This window comes from Trachemys scripta, chromosome 14, assembly GCF_013100865.1.
Source record: "Trachemys scripta elegans isolate TJP31775 chromosome 14, CAS_Tse_1.0, whole genome shotgun sequence".
NCBI lineage: Eukaryota > Metazoa > Chordata > Testudines > Emydidae > Trachemys > Trachemys scripta.
In genome coordinates this window covers 3,452,115-3,466,135 of record NC_048311.1, presented here as the reverse complement: position 1 = coordinate 3,466,135, position 14,021 = coordinate 3,452,115, and positions in this window count along the sequence as shown.

Below are 14,021 nucleotides of genomic sequence, written 5' to 3'. Positions count from 1 at the left end.
CTATTAAACATAATCATAAATCATCTGGGGAAAGGGGTAAACAGTGAGGTGGCAACATTTGTAGATGATACAAAACTACTCAAGATAGTTAAATCCAGAGTAGACTGCAAAGAGTTGTGGAAGTGGAATTTGAACATACAGATCTTAATCTCTAGGAATAGAGCAAGAGTCAGGTTGACACTAACTCTAATAACACGAGACTTGAAGACCTAGGCGAGTAGAAAGCAAATGGGAATGCACTGTAAGAGATACTGTTTTGACCTTGTGTTAGATAAGAATGGAATGTAGACTGTGGCAGAAATTAATGAGAAAAGTGAGATATCAGGAAGAAAAATGTATAACAAAATACAGCTGTTGCTCATTATTGTATGTAGTGAAAGGTATAAAAGCTTGCCTAATTGTTTACCTAACGGAAACCTGCCCGTGGGTACTCTCCCGTACATATTGCTTGAAATAAACCTGCCTCTGGCTTGTTGCTCCAAACTCAGAATGAGGACTCGTTTTTCTCCCACAATTTGGTGCCATGACTCGGAGGGCAAACGCCCAGCTGGGACAGCGACCAATTTCTCAAACTGTTCCCCTGCGAATCCCATGGTACCATAATAGCGGTAAGAGACCTTTTGAAATCTCTATTGGGGTGTCGCAGGAGACTGCCCGTGGGGCCGTCTGTCCCTTTGGGGCTCACGACATCCAAACTTATTGTTTTGCAACAAGACCAGATGCAGCGCGGTTCTGAGGAATTTGTTGCCGGCCTCAAGTAAGATTAGTCATTGTGGTTCTGAGAAATAATTTTTTGCCGCCCTCAAGTAGGTTAGTTATTGTAGTTCTGAGGTCCTCAATAAGGTTAATGCACCAGTGCTGAGGGGTTTTTACCACCTAAAAATAAGGGAAAGGTTGTATTGAGTCCGGACATAATGAAATAAGGTTATTGTTAAATGAGATGCATCAAGATATGGGGAATGAATGTGTGTGTGTGTGAATGAATGAAGGGGGGGTATGAGCCACTGACCAGGTCTAAGACTAAGCTGGGCTCCCACATACCGAATCCTGCCAGGTCTGTGGGGAGGATGCATGTGGGATTGGATAATTCCCTGTGCTATTTGGGAAATTAAACCACCTGGTATGCCTAACCGATTTATAGTCAGTGCTCCTGGAATAACACCCGACATTTGGATAGGGATAGGGAGTCAATGGACACTCTGGCCGTTAGAACTCCACAGCTTCAGTGCATACATAAACTGAAGCCCGGGGAAGTTGTCACTGTTCATGACAATGTTTGTTGGAAGGGTATGGGACAAGGAACTACCCTGACAGGACACCTGCTTTTCCAAGCTAATGATAGCTGTGTGCATGTTAAGGCCACCACTTTGCAGGACATACATTTTAATCTTATCACTGCTGCAGGCAATTATATTATTTATTGGCCTATGGATAGAATTTTACAATCAGCCCTTAAGTTTCAGATACCCTTTAATTGGACTGTCTTAGCACCTGATCAGTTCCAAAATTTGCTTTCACTCCTACCAGAAGTCCAGAAAATTTCTGAATTACAAGGGAAAATTCATATGCTCCAAAACATATATCAAATTTAAAAGTATGCTTTCCATACAGCCTATAGAGTGTCTATTTATGTACTAAGTATGATGTATTGTGTTTTGTGACTAAGGTTATATAACAACCCCATCATATTATTATAATAGGAATGTTAATGTTTTTAGTGTTGTTGTTTAGTTTAGGATTATGTTACTGTTGTTGTAAAGGACGTAATAATACTAGCACCTTCCATGTTCATACTAACCATGCATTGTCGTTGCATCCAACCAAAACTCATAAGACTGAACCATTTGATCTGGAATCAGAAATACAAGGTTTGATGAAAATGGAGGTTTAAGACTGATAGTTGTGCTGAAAGCACAAAAGGGTTGTGTAGAAGTGGAGAAAGGGATAAAGGGAATTTGAACATACAGATCTTAGTCTCTAGGAATAGAGCAAGAGTCAGGCTAACAAAGTCACGCTGACACTGACTCTAATAACGCGAGACTTGAAGGCCTAGGCGAGTAGAAAGCAAATGGGAACACACTGTAAGAGATACTGTTTTGACCTTGTGTTAGATAAGAATGGAATGTAGACTGTGGCAGAAATTAATGAGTAAAGTGAGATATCAGGAAGAAAAATGTATAACAAAATACAGCTGTTGCTCATTATTGTATGTAATGAAAGGTATAAAAGCTTGCCTAATTGTTTACCTAATGGAGACCTGCCCATGGGTACTCTCCTGTACATATTGCAATTGCTTGAAATAAACCTGCCTCTGGCTTGTTGCTCCAAACTCAGAGTGAGGATTTGTTTTTCTCCCACAAAGTTAAAAAGGGACCTCAAACAACTGGGTGGCTGGGCAACAAAATGGCAGATGAAATTCAATGTTGATAAATGCAAAGTAATGCACATTAGAGAACATAATCTGAATTATACATATAAAATGATAGAGTCTAAATTAGCTGTTACCACTCAAGAAAGAGATCTTGGAGACATTGTGGATAGTTCTCTGAAAACATCCACTCAATGTGCAGTGGTAGTCAAAAAAGTGAACAGAATGTTGGGAATCATTAAGAAAGGGATAGATAATATGAAAGAAAATATTATATTGCGTCTATATAAATCCATGGTACGCCCACATCTTAAACACTGAGTGTAGATGTGATCGTCCCATCTCAAAAAAGATATATTGGAATTGGAAAAGGTTCAGAAAAGGGCAACAAAAATGATTAGGAGTATGGAACAGTTTCTATATGCAGGGAGATTAATAAGACTGGTCCTTTTCAGCTTGGAAAAGAGACAATTGAGGGGGGATATGATAGAGGTCTATAAAATCATGATTGGTGTGGAGAAAGTAAATAAGGAAGTGTTATTTACTCCTTCTTATAACACAAGAACTAAGGGTCATTGAATGAAATTACTAGGCAGCAGGTTTAAAACAAACAAAAGGAAGTATTTCTTCACACAATGCAGAGCAAACTATGGAACTCTTTGCCAGAGGATGTTGTGAAGATCAAAACTATAACAGGGTTCAAAAAAGAACTAGATAAATTCATGGAGGATAGGTCCATCAATGGCTATTAGCCAGGATGGACAGGGATGGTGTCCTTCTGGCCTCTGTTTGCCAGAAGCTGGGAATGGGTGACAGAGGATGGATCATTTGATGATTACCTGTTCTGTTCATTCCCTCTGAAGCACCTGGCATTGGCCAGTATTAGAAGACAGGATAGTGGGCTAGATGGACCTTTTGTTAGCTCCAGTATGGCTGTTCTTATGTACCAACTGGAAAAGTGTGAAAAATGTATTTTTCCCCAAACCTAATCATAAGTATTTGTAAAAGATGTTTTCACCATGTATCATTTGGAAAAAAGTAAAGACGTAATACAAAGAATAATTCTCTACCTACGTTCTTATCCTTTTTTCCTTTTCTCCTTTTGAAAGACTATAAAAGGGAGAAAGAGCAGGAAAATAAAATTTAAAAAAAACTGAAAAAGGAAAATGTTTTGTCTTGGTTTCCAAAATCCAAACGGAAATGATATTTTAATTCAAAATGTGGAAATGTGAGACATTATTTAAAATTAATCATTCATTGTTGAGCGCATATTATCTTTCAAGAATGATAAAGCTAAAAATAAAATATCAAATGTTTAGAAACCAAGAAAGATTTAAAGTTGTGCTTTTCAAACAAGGCACCCAAACTACCTGAGTTCTTTCCCAATAGAAATGGCAGCCCTACATCCTGGGACTGACATGGTTACAACAACATTGCCTACAGCCACACATCCTTCTTTGTAGCATGTAACACATGTGCATTACAGAAAATTGGCTTTGCTATTTGTTTCATATATTATTGTCTCTGATACTGAGCATACTGCTGTGATTGGGTGCCTGGACGGGCCACACTGAGAATGCTATATTCAGGGCAGACAATCCCCAAAATTGGTTCTGATGCTCATTAAAAAAATAATGTGCGAATTAAATTTGTGATTGAACTCCTTGGGGGAGAATTATATGTCTCCTGCTCTATGGTTTTACCGACATTCTGCCATATATTTTGTGTTATGGCAGTCCTGGATGACGACCCAGTACATCTTGTTCGGTTTAAGAACACTTTCACTGCAGATTTGACAAAACGCAAAGAAGGTACCAATGTGAGATTTCTAAAAATAGCTATGGGACTCAACCCAAGGTTTAAGAATCTGAAGTGCCTTCCAAAATGACAGAGGGATGAGGTGTGGAATATGCTGTCAGACGTCTTAAAAGAGCAACACTCCAATGCAGAAACTACGGAACCCAAACCACCAAAAAAGAAAATCAGCCTTCTGCTGGTGGCATCTGACTCAAATGATGAAAATTAATGTGCATCAGCCCACACTGCTTTGGCTCATTATCGAGCAGAACCCGTCATCAGCATGGAAGCGTGGCCTCTGGAATGGTGGTCGAAGTATGAAGGGGCATACAAATATTCAGCACATCTGGCACGTAAATACCTTGGAATGCCAGCTACAAAAGTGCCATGTGAATACCTGTTCTCACTTTTAGGTGATATTGTAAATAAGAAGCGGGCAAAACATTATCTCCCGTAAATGTAAACAAACTTGTTTGTCTTAGCGATTGGCTGAACAAGAAGTAGAACTGAGTGGACCTGTGGGCTTTAAAGTTTTACATTGTTTTATTCTTGAGTGTAGTTATGTAAAAAAAATAATTCTACATTTGTAAGTTGCACGGTCACAATAGAGATTGCACTACAGTACTTGTATGAGGTGAATTGAAAAATACTATTTCTTTTGTTTACCTTTTTTACAGTGCAAATATTTATAATAGAAAATAATAAAGTGAGCACTGTAGACTTTGTGTTCTGTGTTATAATTGAAATCAATGTATTAGAAAATATAGAAAACATCAAAAAATATTTAAATAAATAGTACTCTATTATGGTTTAACAGTGCGATTAAAACTGTGATTAATCGCGATTATTTTTTTTAACTTTGTGATTAATTGCGAGTAATTTTTTTAATCAGTTGACAGCCCTAGTACACACACACACACACACACACACACACACACTTCTTTTGAAAATTTTCAAGGACAATACCATTTTCTGACTAGCTTTACTTCATTTTATTTCTGCACCAGGAAATTTTCTCTTTAAGTCTTCACCAGTGTCAGCAGAAAAATGCCACCACTCCACTGACTTCTTCTGTTACTCCTCCATCGTCCAGGATTCCTGACCTTAGTGATATGAAGTTTTCACTGCAGAACTGGAAAGATTCCATGTGGTTTCATTTCCATGAATCCGAATGCCAAGCAGAGATTAATTGGCAGAGTGAGACTCTACCTGTATGGATTTACTTGGAGGGGAGAACGAGACTCAGGTGGTGGGATTGTTAGGGCTTTCCCTCACCCCCTCACTTGGTTCTTGTCATGCAGACAGAAAGCAGAAGACCGGAATCTGAAGTGCAGGCAATGTGATGTTTATTTGGGTTAATCAAGTAAGCATATCCATAGCTCTGTATGCCACAGAGCTTTTTCCTGTCCCCCTCCACTTTCTTAGCAGGCATAATTATACCTGTAGTGCATGTCCCTGGTCCTATCCCTTACCATTTATGGTCATATTCCATTTTGGAGGGTTGTGAGCCTTGAGGGTTTGATACCACATCTTTTATACCCCATGGGAGGGGTAGGGAATAAGGTTATGTACCGGCCAGGGTCACCTTTTCTCTGGCTTCTTAGTGTTTCTTATGCCTCCCCTCCCCGCCAGCCCTCCTTGCCCCTCCTGATTGGTTGGTTGACCTTGCCTTGAGATAGGAGTCGAGGCAGTCTTCAAATGTACACTTATATATTAAACTCCCACCATACCCAGCAACACTTTAACTCTCTTCCTTATCTTTTCCCATTATACTGACAAATCCATCTGGTTGGGCAGAAGCAACACACAGCATCTTTGTTTTTTGTTCACACATGTTAGTAAGAATATAAGAATATCAAATGAGCCAACAAAATCCAAAATTCTATCTCAGACAAATATACAGGCCCGAATGTTATATTACCATCACTAACAGTGATTATGGAGGAGAGGGAGAACATAGTGAGAATGTAAGGGTTACAATGAATTTAGCATGCTGATGATAACTTGTTTTGTCACCCGCTCATGTGATCATTGACAGTTCAGTGGTGCTAATGGTCCAGTGCTTGCAGCAGGTCAGGATATACACAATAAAGGGGCGTTTGAGGTTCATTTAAGCAAATAGAGAAATTATTTTGGTAAATTGGTGGAAGCAACCAGGGGAATTATTAAGCCTTATGTCAGGATCCAATCAGACTCATGCTCCTGTGTCGATAAGCACAGTCCCACTTGCCTGCAAATTAATTTCAGATCCATCAATAAAGCAAAAAGGAATATAAAGTGACCGTTTCCAACCCATGTGTCCTTATGTCCTTTTCATAAGGCATTCCCTCTGGTGCAGCAGCATCCACACTATTCCCCAAATGAATGTGCCCTTGAGAAACAACTGAACCACGAGCACGGCACTCACAATGTGGGAAGAACCTTCTTCTGCACCAGGATGAATTCTACTCTAAATTGTAGCCATGTTCCCAGCTGGGTTCTGAAAGTGGGTGCCCTTGAAACCCTGTTGCTGGACATAACCCCTGCAAATTAATCTCTGCTTCGCGTTCAGATCCAAGGAAATGATGTAACCAAGAATAAGAGATCAGGTATATTTAGAATACTTAGGTGACATATCAAGTATTAATTAATGTTGCAACACAGGGCCTATGGGCCTCAGACCTGTAAGATATTTAGCTTAGCCAAACAAAGCCTCTGGCCTAAAAATAGACTGAATAGTTAGTTGATGAATAAAAACTGTCACACGATAAAACAGTCAAAGGAATAGTTGTGTTATCTGCTGATATTTAAGAAATATATATTGCAATGTACAAGTTAAAACTGGTTAGAGTATTTGCAGACACCAGGGTGTCAGCAGTGTGCTAATCACTAGTTGTTATGGTGGCTCAGTAACATAAATGCTAATCAGTATAAGGGGACCTAACAAGTTAGCCTATGAGAAATGGGGAACCCCAAAAGTAATAGGGTGTGGAAGTTCAAATAAGGAAAAAATTGTCTGAACCCCAGTGGACATGAGCGGATCATCAGCATCATGTTCCTATTACGCCTCTGGCATTTAGGGCAGTGAGGAAACTCCTCCACTCCTATCTGTTTCTGGGAAGTTTTTCAATGGTTCCCCAGCTGTGCCCCAGGTTTTTCAGCTCAGCTTCCACAGCTCGTCATCATGTTGTTTTCAGGTGGCCTTGTTTTTGCTTGCTTCATGCGTCCATCTTATTGCTACTCTGGTGTTAGAATCAGTTTCCACCCAAAGCACATGACCAATCCATCTCCAACGCCTCCTGGCAATGTTGGTGCTCAGATCCTTTTGGCTGCACTGTGTCAATAGACCTTGGTTTGAGATTGTTCTGTGCCAAAAGATACGAGGATTTTTCTGAGCCAGGTTGTATGGAATGAAGACAGTTTGACATGTCATACTTTCTCATTCCCCAGCATTATGCACTATAAAGTAGTGTTGAAAGTACGCAGCTCTGATAAATCTTGAGTTTCGTTTTGGTGTTGTTTTTTCTTGTATATGGTGTTGGGTATGTGATAGGAGAGTGACATCATCTGCGAAGTCCAGTCTTCAAAGGATGAGAAGAGTGTTCATTTAATGCCTCTTGCCATGTCTTCTGTTGTATGCCGCATTACCCAGTCGATCGCAATGTTGAAGAGGATTGCAGACATGACACACCCCTGACGAATTCCTGTTTTGACTTCAAACCTGAGCTCACTATGATCAACACTTCGTGTAAAGTTGAAATAGAAGCTTCTGATGACATTGATTATATGGAAAGGAATTCCATATGCCCTCAGAATGCGCCATAGGCTGGTCCTGTGAATGCTATAAAAGCCTTCTCAAAGTCTATGAAATGTATGTAGAGTTGCCGTTGCCATTCTAAGCACTGTTCTTTTATGTTTTGTAGAGTGAAGATCTGGTCTGTGCATCCAGGCCCTTTCCAAAAACCAGCTTGCTCTTTTCTGAGAATTCTATCAACTGCCTCTGATATATGCTGGACTATGATCTTACACAATAATTTGCTTGGCACAGATAAAAGTCTGATACCACGCCAGTTATTACAATCACTGAGAGTTTCTTTCTTTGGTATCTTCATTATAACCCCATCTGGAACTTTTTGCCTTTCCCAGACTGATGTAAATAGAGGGGCCAGGATAGATGCTGCTAATTTAGGATTTACCTTGAACAATTCAGCATTCAAGTTATCCTTGCCAGGAGCTTTCCCATTTTTTAAGGATTTGATAGCTTGAATGATCTCTTCCTTAGTTGGGGTGTCTGTGTTGATATCAAGATCTTCTGCCTCCTGGATGTTTGCTTCCTCTTTAGGTGGCTCCTTGTTCAGCAACTCTTTGAAATGCTCTGTCCAGCGCATTTCTTGTTCTTCTTTGGTTGTTAGTAGGTGTCCTTGTTTGTTCCTGATGAGAGTGTTCGTTGGTGTCTACTGTTTACCACTGATAAGCCATGCCATTCTGTAGACAGTTCCTTGTTCAACACAAGCAGCTGCATCCTCTGCTTGCGTTACCAGATTACCAATATAATGCCGTTTGTCCACTCTCACAAGGCGTTTGACCTCCCAGTGTGCCTTGCTATACTGCTCAGAGTATTTGTCCCTTAGCTTCTGGGATTTTGTGTCTAAAACTTTTTTCTTCAGGGCTCATCTGGTTTCTATGGCGTTCCATGTGCTGGGTGTAATCCACTCCTTCCTTCTCTTTTGCCTGTAGCCTAGACAGGCTTTACTGCTCAGTTTATAAATTGATGTTACTTTGTCCCACTTCTTGTTGATCTCCTTATCTGCATTCCCCTCCTCTTCATCAAGGTCTGCAAGTGCTTGAAACCTGTTCTTTAACTGCAGAATGAAGGCTTTCTGTATTTCAATGGTCTTTAGCTTGTCAATATCATAACATCTATGTCCCTTGTTTGGTGGACCCACACTTCTCAGTTTTAGCTTGATGGAGGCTGTCACAAGGTGATGGTCCCTGCCAACATCTGCACCCTTTCACATCTGTCATTGAGCATCACCATTTGACATTGATCATGATATGGTCAATCTGGTTCTTATCTCTGCTATTTGGAGAACACTGTGTCAGCTTGTGAAATTCATGATGTTCAAATAGGGTTCCGCTGATGACTAGGTCATTCATATTACAGAAATCAACAAGCCTTTCTCCGTTTTCATTCATGGTGCCACACCCATGTCTTCCCATTGGTCTGTCATTATTTGTGTTATCCTTACCGACCTTGACATTCAGGTATCCCATGACAATAGTTCAGTTGTGGCATGGTACTCTCTCTAACTCTGCCTGTAGTATAAGGTAGAATTTGTCCTTTACTTCTTCATCACTGTAATTTGTCGGAGCATAGCACTGAATCAGAGTGATATTATTATGTTTCCCTTTCAGTCTAGCTCTCATAAGTCTGTTGCTGATGGATTTCTATTCAAGCAGGGAATGCTCCACTCCCTTCTTCAAAAAGATGGCAACATCCTCATGGTGTTGTCCATCATCCTGTCCAGAAAACAGCAAAGTTTCTCCTGAGGCTGTTGTTAATCTTCCTGATCCCGTCCATCTGCTCTCGCTGACACCCAGGATGTGTAAACTCTAGCATCTCATCTCTGCTGTGATCTGAGCTAGCTTCCCTGTTTCGTACATTGTCTGTACTTTCCAAAAACCAAGTTTGGTTTTTGGCTTGGTGATGAGCACTTCAGTCTTCATGCCAATAGCTTCCTTTCAGCTTTCACCACTGGCAGTCATATGGGTCATTGACTCCTGAAGGCCATCACACACAGTAATGGCCGATTTCTCCACCATTGTTTCTGTAACATAAGCATAACATAAAATCTGTATCCCAGCCTGCATGCCCTCAGTGGTACCAGGAGGACACCCACTGGTGAGGACAATGACAATGAAGATGATGATGATGATAAGGAAGATAAGGACTGAGACTCTGGGGTTCCACAGAATGAGATATGAATGATGCCAATTGTGATGCTGTATGATTAGGGCCCTACCAAATTCAAGATCCATTTTGGTAAATTTCACAGTCATAGCATTTAAAAAATCTTAAATTTCCCAGTTTCAGATATTTAAATCTTAAATTTCACAGTGTTATAACCAAGGGGGTCCCAAACCAAAAGAGGGTAGTGTGGGGGGTCGCAAGGCTAATGTAAGGGGGTCACAGTATTTCCACCCTTACTTCTGCACCGACTTCAGAGCTGGATGGCTGGAGAATGACGGCTGGTGGCCAGATGCCCACCTCTGAAGGCAGCACCACCGCCAGCAGCAGAGGAGAAGGAAGGGTAGCAATACCATACCATGCCACCCTTACTTCTGTGCTGCTGCTGGTGGCAGCACTGCCTTCAGAGATGGGTGCCCGACCAGCGCCACCACTTTCCAGCCATCCAGCTGTGAAGGCAGAGTGGAGAGTGGTGGCTGCTGGCTGGGTGCCCAGCTCTGAAGGCTACGCTGCCACCAGCAGCAGCAGAGAAGAAAGAGTGGCATGGTATGGTATTGCTACCCTCCCTTCTCTGCTGTTGCTGGCAGTGGTGCTGCCTTAAGAAGTGGGCACCCAGCTAGCAGGTGCCGCTCTCTGGTCGCCCAGCTCTGAAGGCAATGCAGAAATAAAGGTAGCAGTACTGCAATCCCCTTACAATAGCCAGATTTCATGGGTGGAGGGTGCAGATTTCACGGTCTGACACAAGTTTTTCATGGCCATGAATTTGGTAGGGCCCTATGTATGATTGAAGATGATTGTATAATTGTTGCAATTTTATAACAATGGTAGCAACAAATCTTATACTAAACATATCATGTAAGTTGCCAACGGAAAAGTTACAATCTGTCAAGTATGATTATCCTGGTGAAATCCATGTATCATCACTATATCTGAAGTTATGAATATTGGCTATGTATCTGTATCTCAAACATGTGTTGTATGCCTGGGTGACACCCCCATACAGACTTACTTCTAGGCTAGACAGTTATGTGTTGATGGCCCATTACGGACACTCCACTATCACAAAGCTCCATTGAAGAAACTCATCCTACCCAGTAAGCCTTTCCCGTAGATGCCTCAGAAGGAATATGGGCAATGGCTGCCCCTGTGAGTCAGCAAAGCATGTAAGGACATGTGGTAAGGACATGTGACCTTGGACTCTATCTTGAGTCAGTAACTTTGCATACACAGGGGCTACAGGCTTTGTTTGGGACAGTAACTTTCCATGCACATGGCAGAGGATATAAAAGACACCAGAGACATCTCCACGTTACCTCATTCCTGGTCCAATTCTCTGGACTGTGGATTTACAACAAAAAGGAGTATTTTGAACTGTGAACTGAGGACCTTCCAATCTTCTGTCACCAGAGAGACTTTTGTAAGCCAACAGTCTATTCCATCACTGCTATGATCCTGATCTATGAACACTGACAGTCACTTGAATGTTAATTATTCTTTAATCATTCAGTAACTCCCTTATTTTATTAAGAAATCTTTAGTTAGTTTACTAAGGATTGGCTGATAGTGACAGTGTGATTGATATTTATATAGACCTGGAAGTAAGTCTCCGATCCTTTGGAATTGGTAGAACCTCAGACATGGTGAAATGGTTTTACAGGAACCTATGTCCATATTTGACCAATTTGTCTGTATGAGAACCAAGGACTGGAATGCTTAAAGGGGACTGTGTTTTGCTTCTGGTTAATCAGTGTGGTATTACAGGAGCCCTTTTGGTTTGGTGAATCAAATTATAGCATAAAGCACCAGTTTTGTGGGGTTGTCTGCCCTGTTTCTTCCAGTCTGCCCTAAGTGTGGCATTTTCAGTGTGGTCCATCCCAGGCACCCGGTCACACCAGTCTTAGGGCTAAACATTTAGCCCTATCTCTCTATCTGCTGTTGTATTTCAGTATTTGTGGAATTATCTCTGTAGTGGTTTTGTTAACCACTTATCACAAGGGACTTGTGATAAATTGCAATTGTTTCTCATGTGCTTCTTGGGTGTCTCATTCTGATTATACTGGTAATAACCTTTATGATGCTGTAGATGCTCAGTAGACCTAACCCTTATTGACCACTGTGGTCCAAGAAATTAATTAATACAGCAATCCATTGAGATGATGAATCTACAGGGAATATTTTCAGTTCCGCAGTGAAACTGTAAAACTAGCAATGGACAACTCCTACCTCCAGCCCACCCATCCCTGTGCCAATCTTCACATATAACATTCAAAAATATGTAAGCAAATATAGATAATTGCAGAGTATTAATAATGTATTAATTTGTCAGGAGAATCAATGTCTTTAAGGCCCCTTCCCTAACTACTTCACTCAGTGGGCGTGATTTTAACAAATACAATTTTTGAACAATCTCTAACTTTCATAGCCTTCCCCCGCTCAATTTGAGTTCTAAGCTAATATTTTGATCGTGAAGCAGATTCTTTCTGGCAGTCCAGCCGTGCAAAATGATTGTAAATTCAGAACATCGGGCCATAGGATCAACCCCTGAACAGGGAAACCCTATGATAGTTCAGAGCCACTCCAGCAGCCTCCATAGTACCTGTCTTCCTCATACTGGCATAGGCAGCATTGCTGGGCAAAAACAAGGTCACCTCTATATCCCAGTGATCTCTGACTTCAACTGTTGGCAGCTGGTATAAAGTAGAGCAGCTCTGAGCCATCTCTAATTTATACCTGTAACTGGCCTGGAAGACAGAGGTCTTTCAGTAATTTTCTAGGCCCCTGGAAGTTAGCCACTGTTACTCAGCATTGCAACACCTAAGTCCCTTTGTAGATCCCACCCTTGGTGTTAACCCCACTTATTCCATGAAAGGATTAATTGGGGCCTGAGAGGCCAATTAACCACCCCGCTGGAGGGTGGGCCAGGCCTAGTTTGAAATAAAACACAGGTGGGGGAGAGCAGGGTTGTTGCCACAAAGAGCTGTGTGAGCTCAGTTGGAGGAACGAGACCCACAAGAGAGGAGGAGGGGAGCACCGTCTCTCTGCAGAGCAACCTGAAAGTAGGGAGAGATGAGCAGGCAGGATCGTCCCAGGGGACCAGGAAGCCTGACTGAGACAGGAACTCTGCCGAGCTACAGAGTGCTGCCTGAACCCCCGAGTGAGGGGAAGAGCATGCCAGCCCCTGGACAGTGGGGCTGTGGGAGTCAAAGGAGCCTGGGATGAGGTGTGGGGAAGGTTTGGGGTTTGTATGTGTTACTTTAGGACTTGGGGACAGGTTGCTGTGGCTCCAGAAGGGCAGGACTCTATAAAGCTGTCCAGCTTGAGGGCCAGGTCCCTTCTACAGCTGGCACAGGCCAAAAGAAAGTGGAGGAAACTGAGGCAAAAGGTGCAGCCATACTACAGCCAGCCAAGATGGGGTGTGTTGGGGCAGCAACTTTGCCACAAGCGCATACAGCGAAAGGCTATGAAGAAGGCAGTAAAGCTCCAAAACCATGGGCGGTGGGTATCAAAGGCTGGAGAAGGCTGAGGCTCCCCAAACAGCCAGGGGTGGCCCTGCTCCCACTTTGCCCCCATGCACCCTCCTGCTTCCTGCTCTGCAGCTCTTCCTCCCCCATACCAGGGGTGTGGCCTGGGCTGGTGCTGGGGCCACGGCCCATGCCACCCACCTGCCTGGCCTTCTGGGGCTGGGGGGCTGAAGGTGCTGGGGTCAGGCTGCCGCCCACCCCAAGCTCCAAGCCTGGGGCCATGCTGCCCACCCGCCTGGTGCTCCAGGACTGGGGCCATGCTGCCCACCCGCCTGGTGCTCCACGTCTGGGGGCACTGGCTGGGGCCATGCCTGGGGTGAGGGACTAGTGGCCACAGTGGGGGGCTCTGGGCTCCAGCGGGGAGTGGAAGGGGTGGGGGATGAGCCTT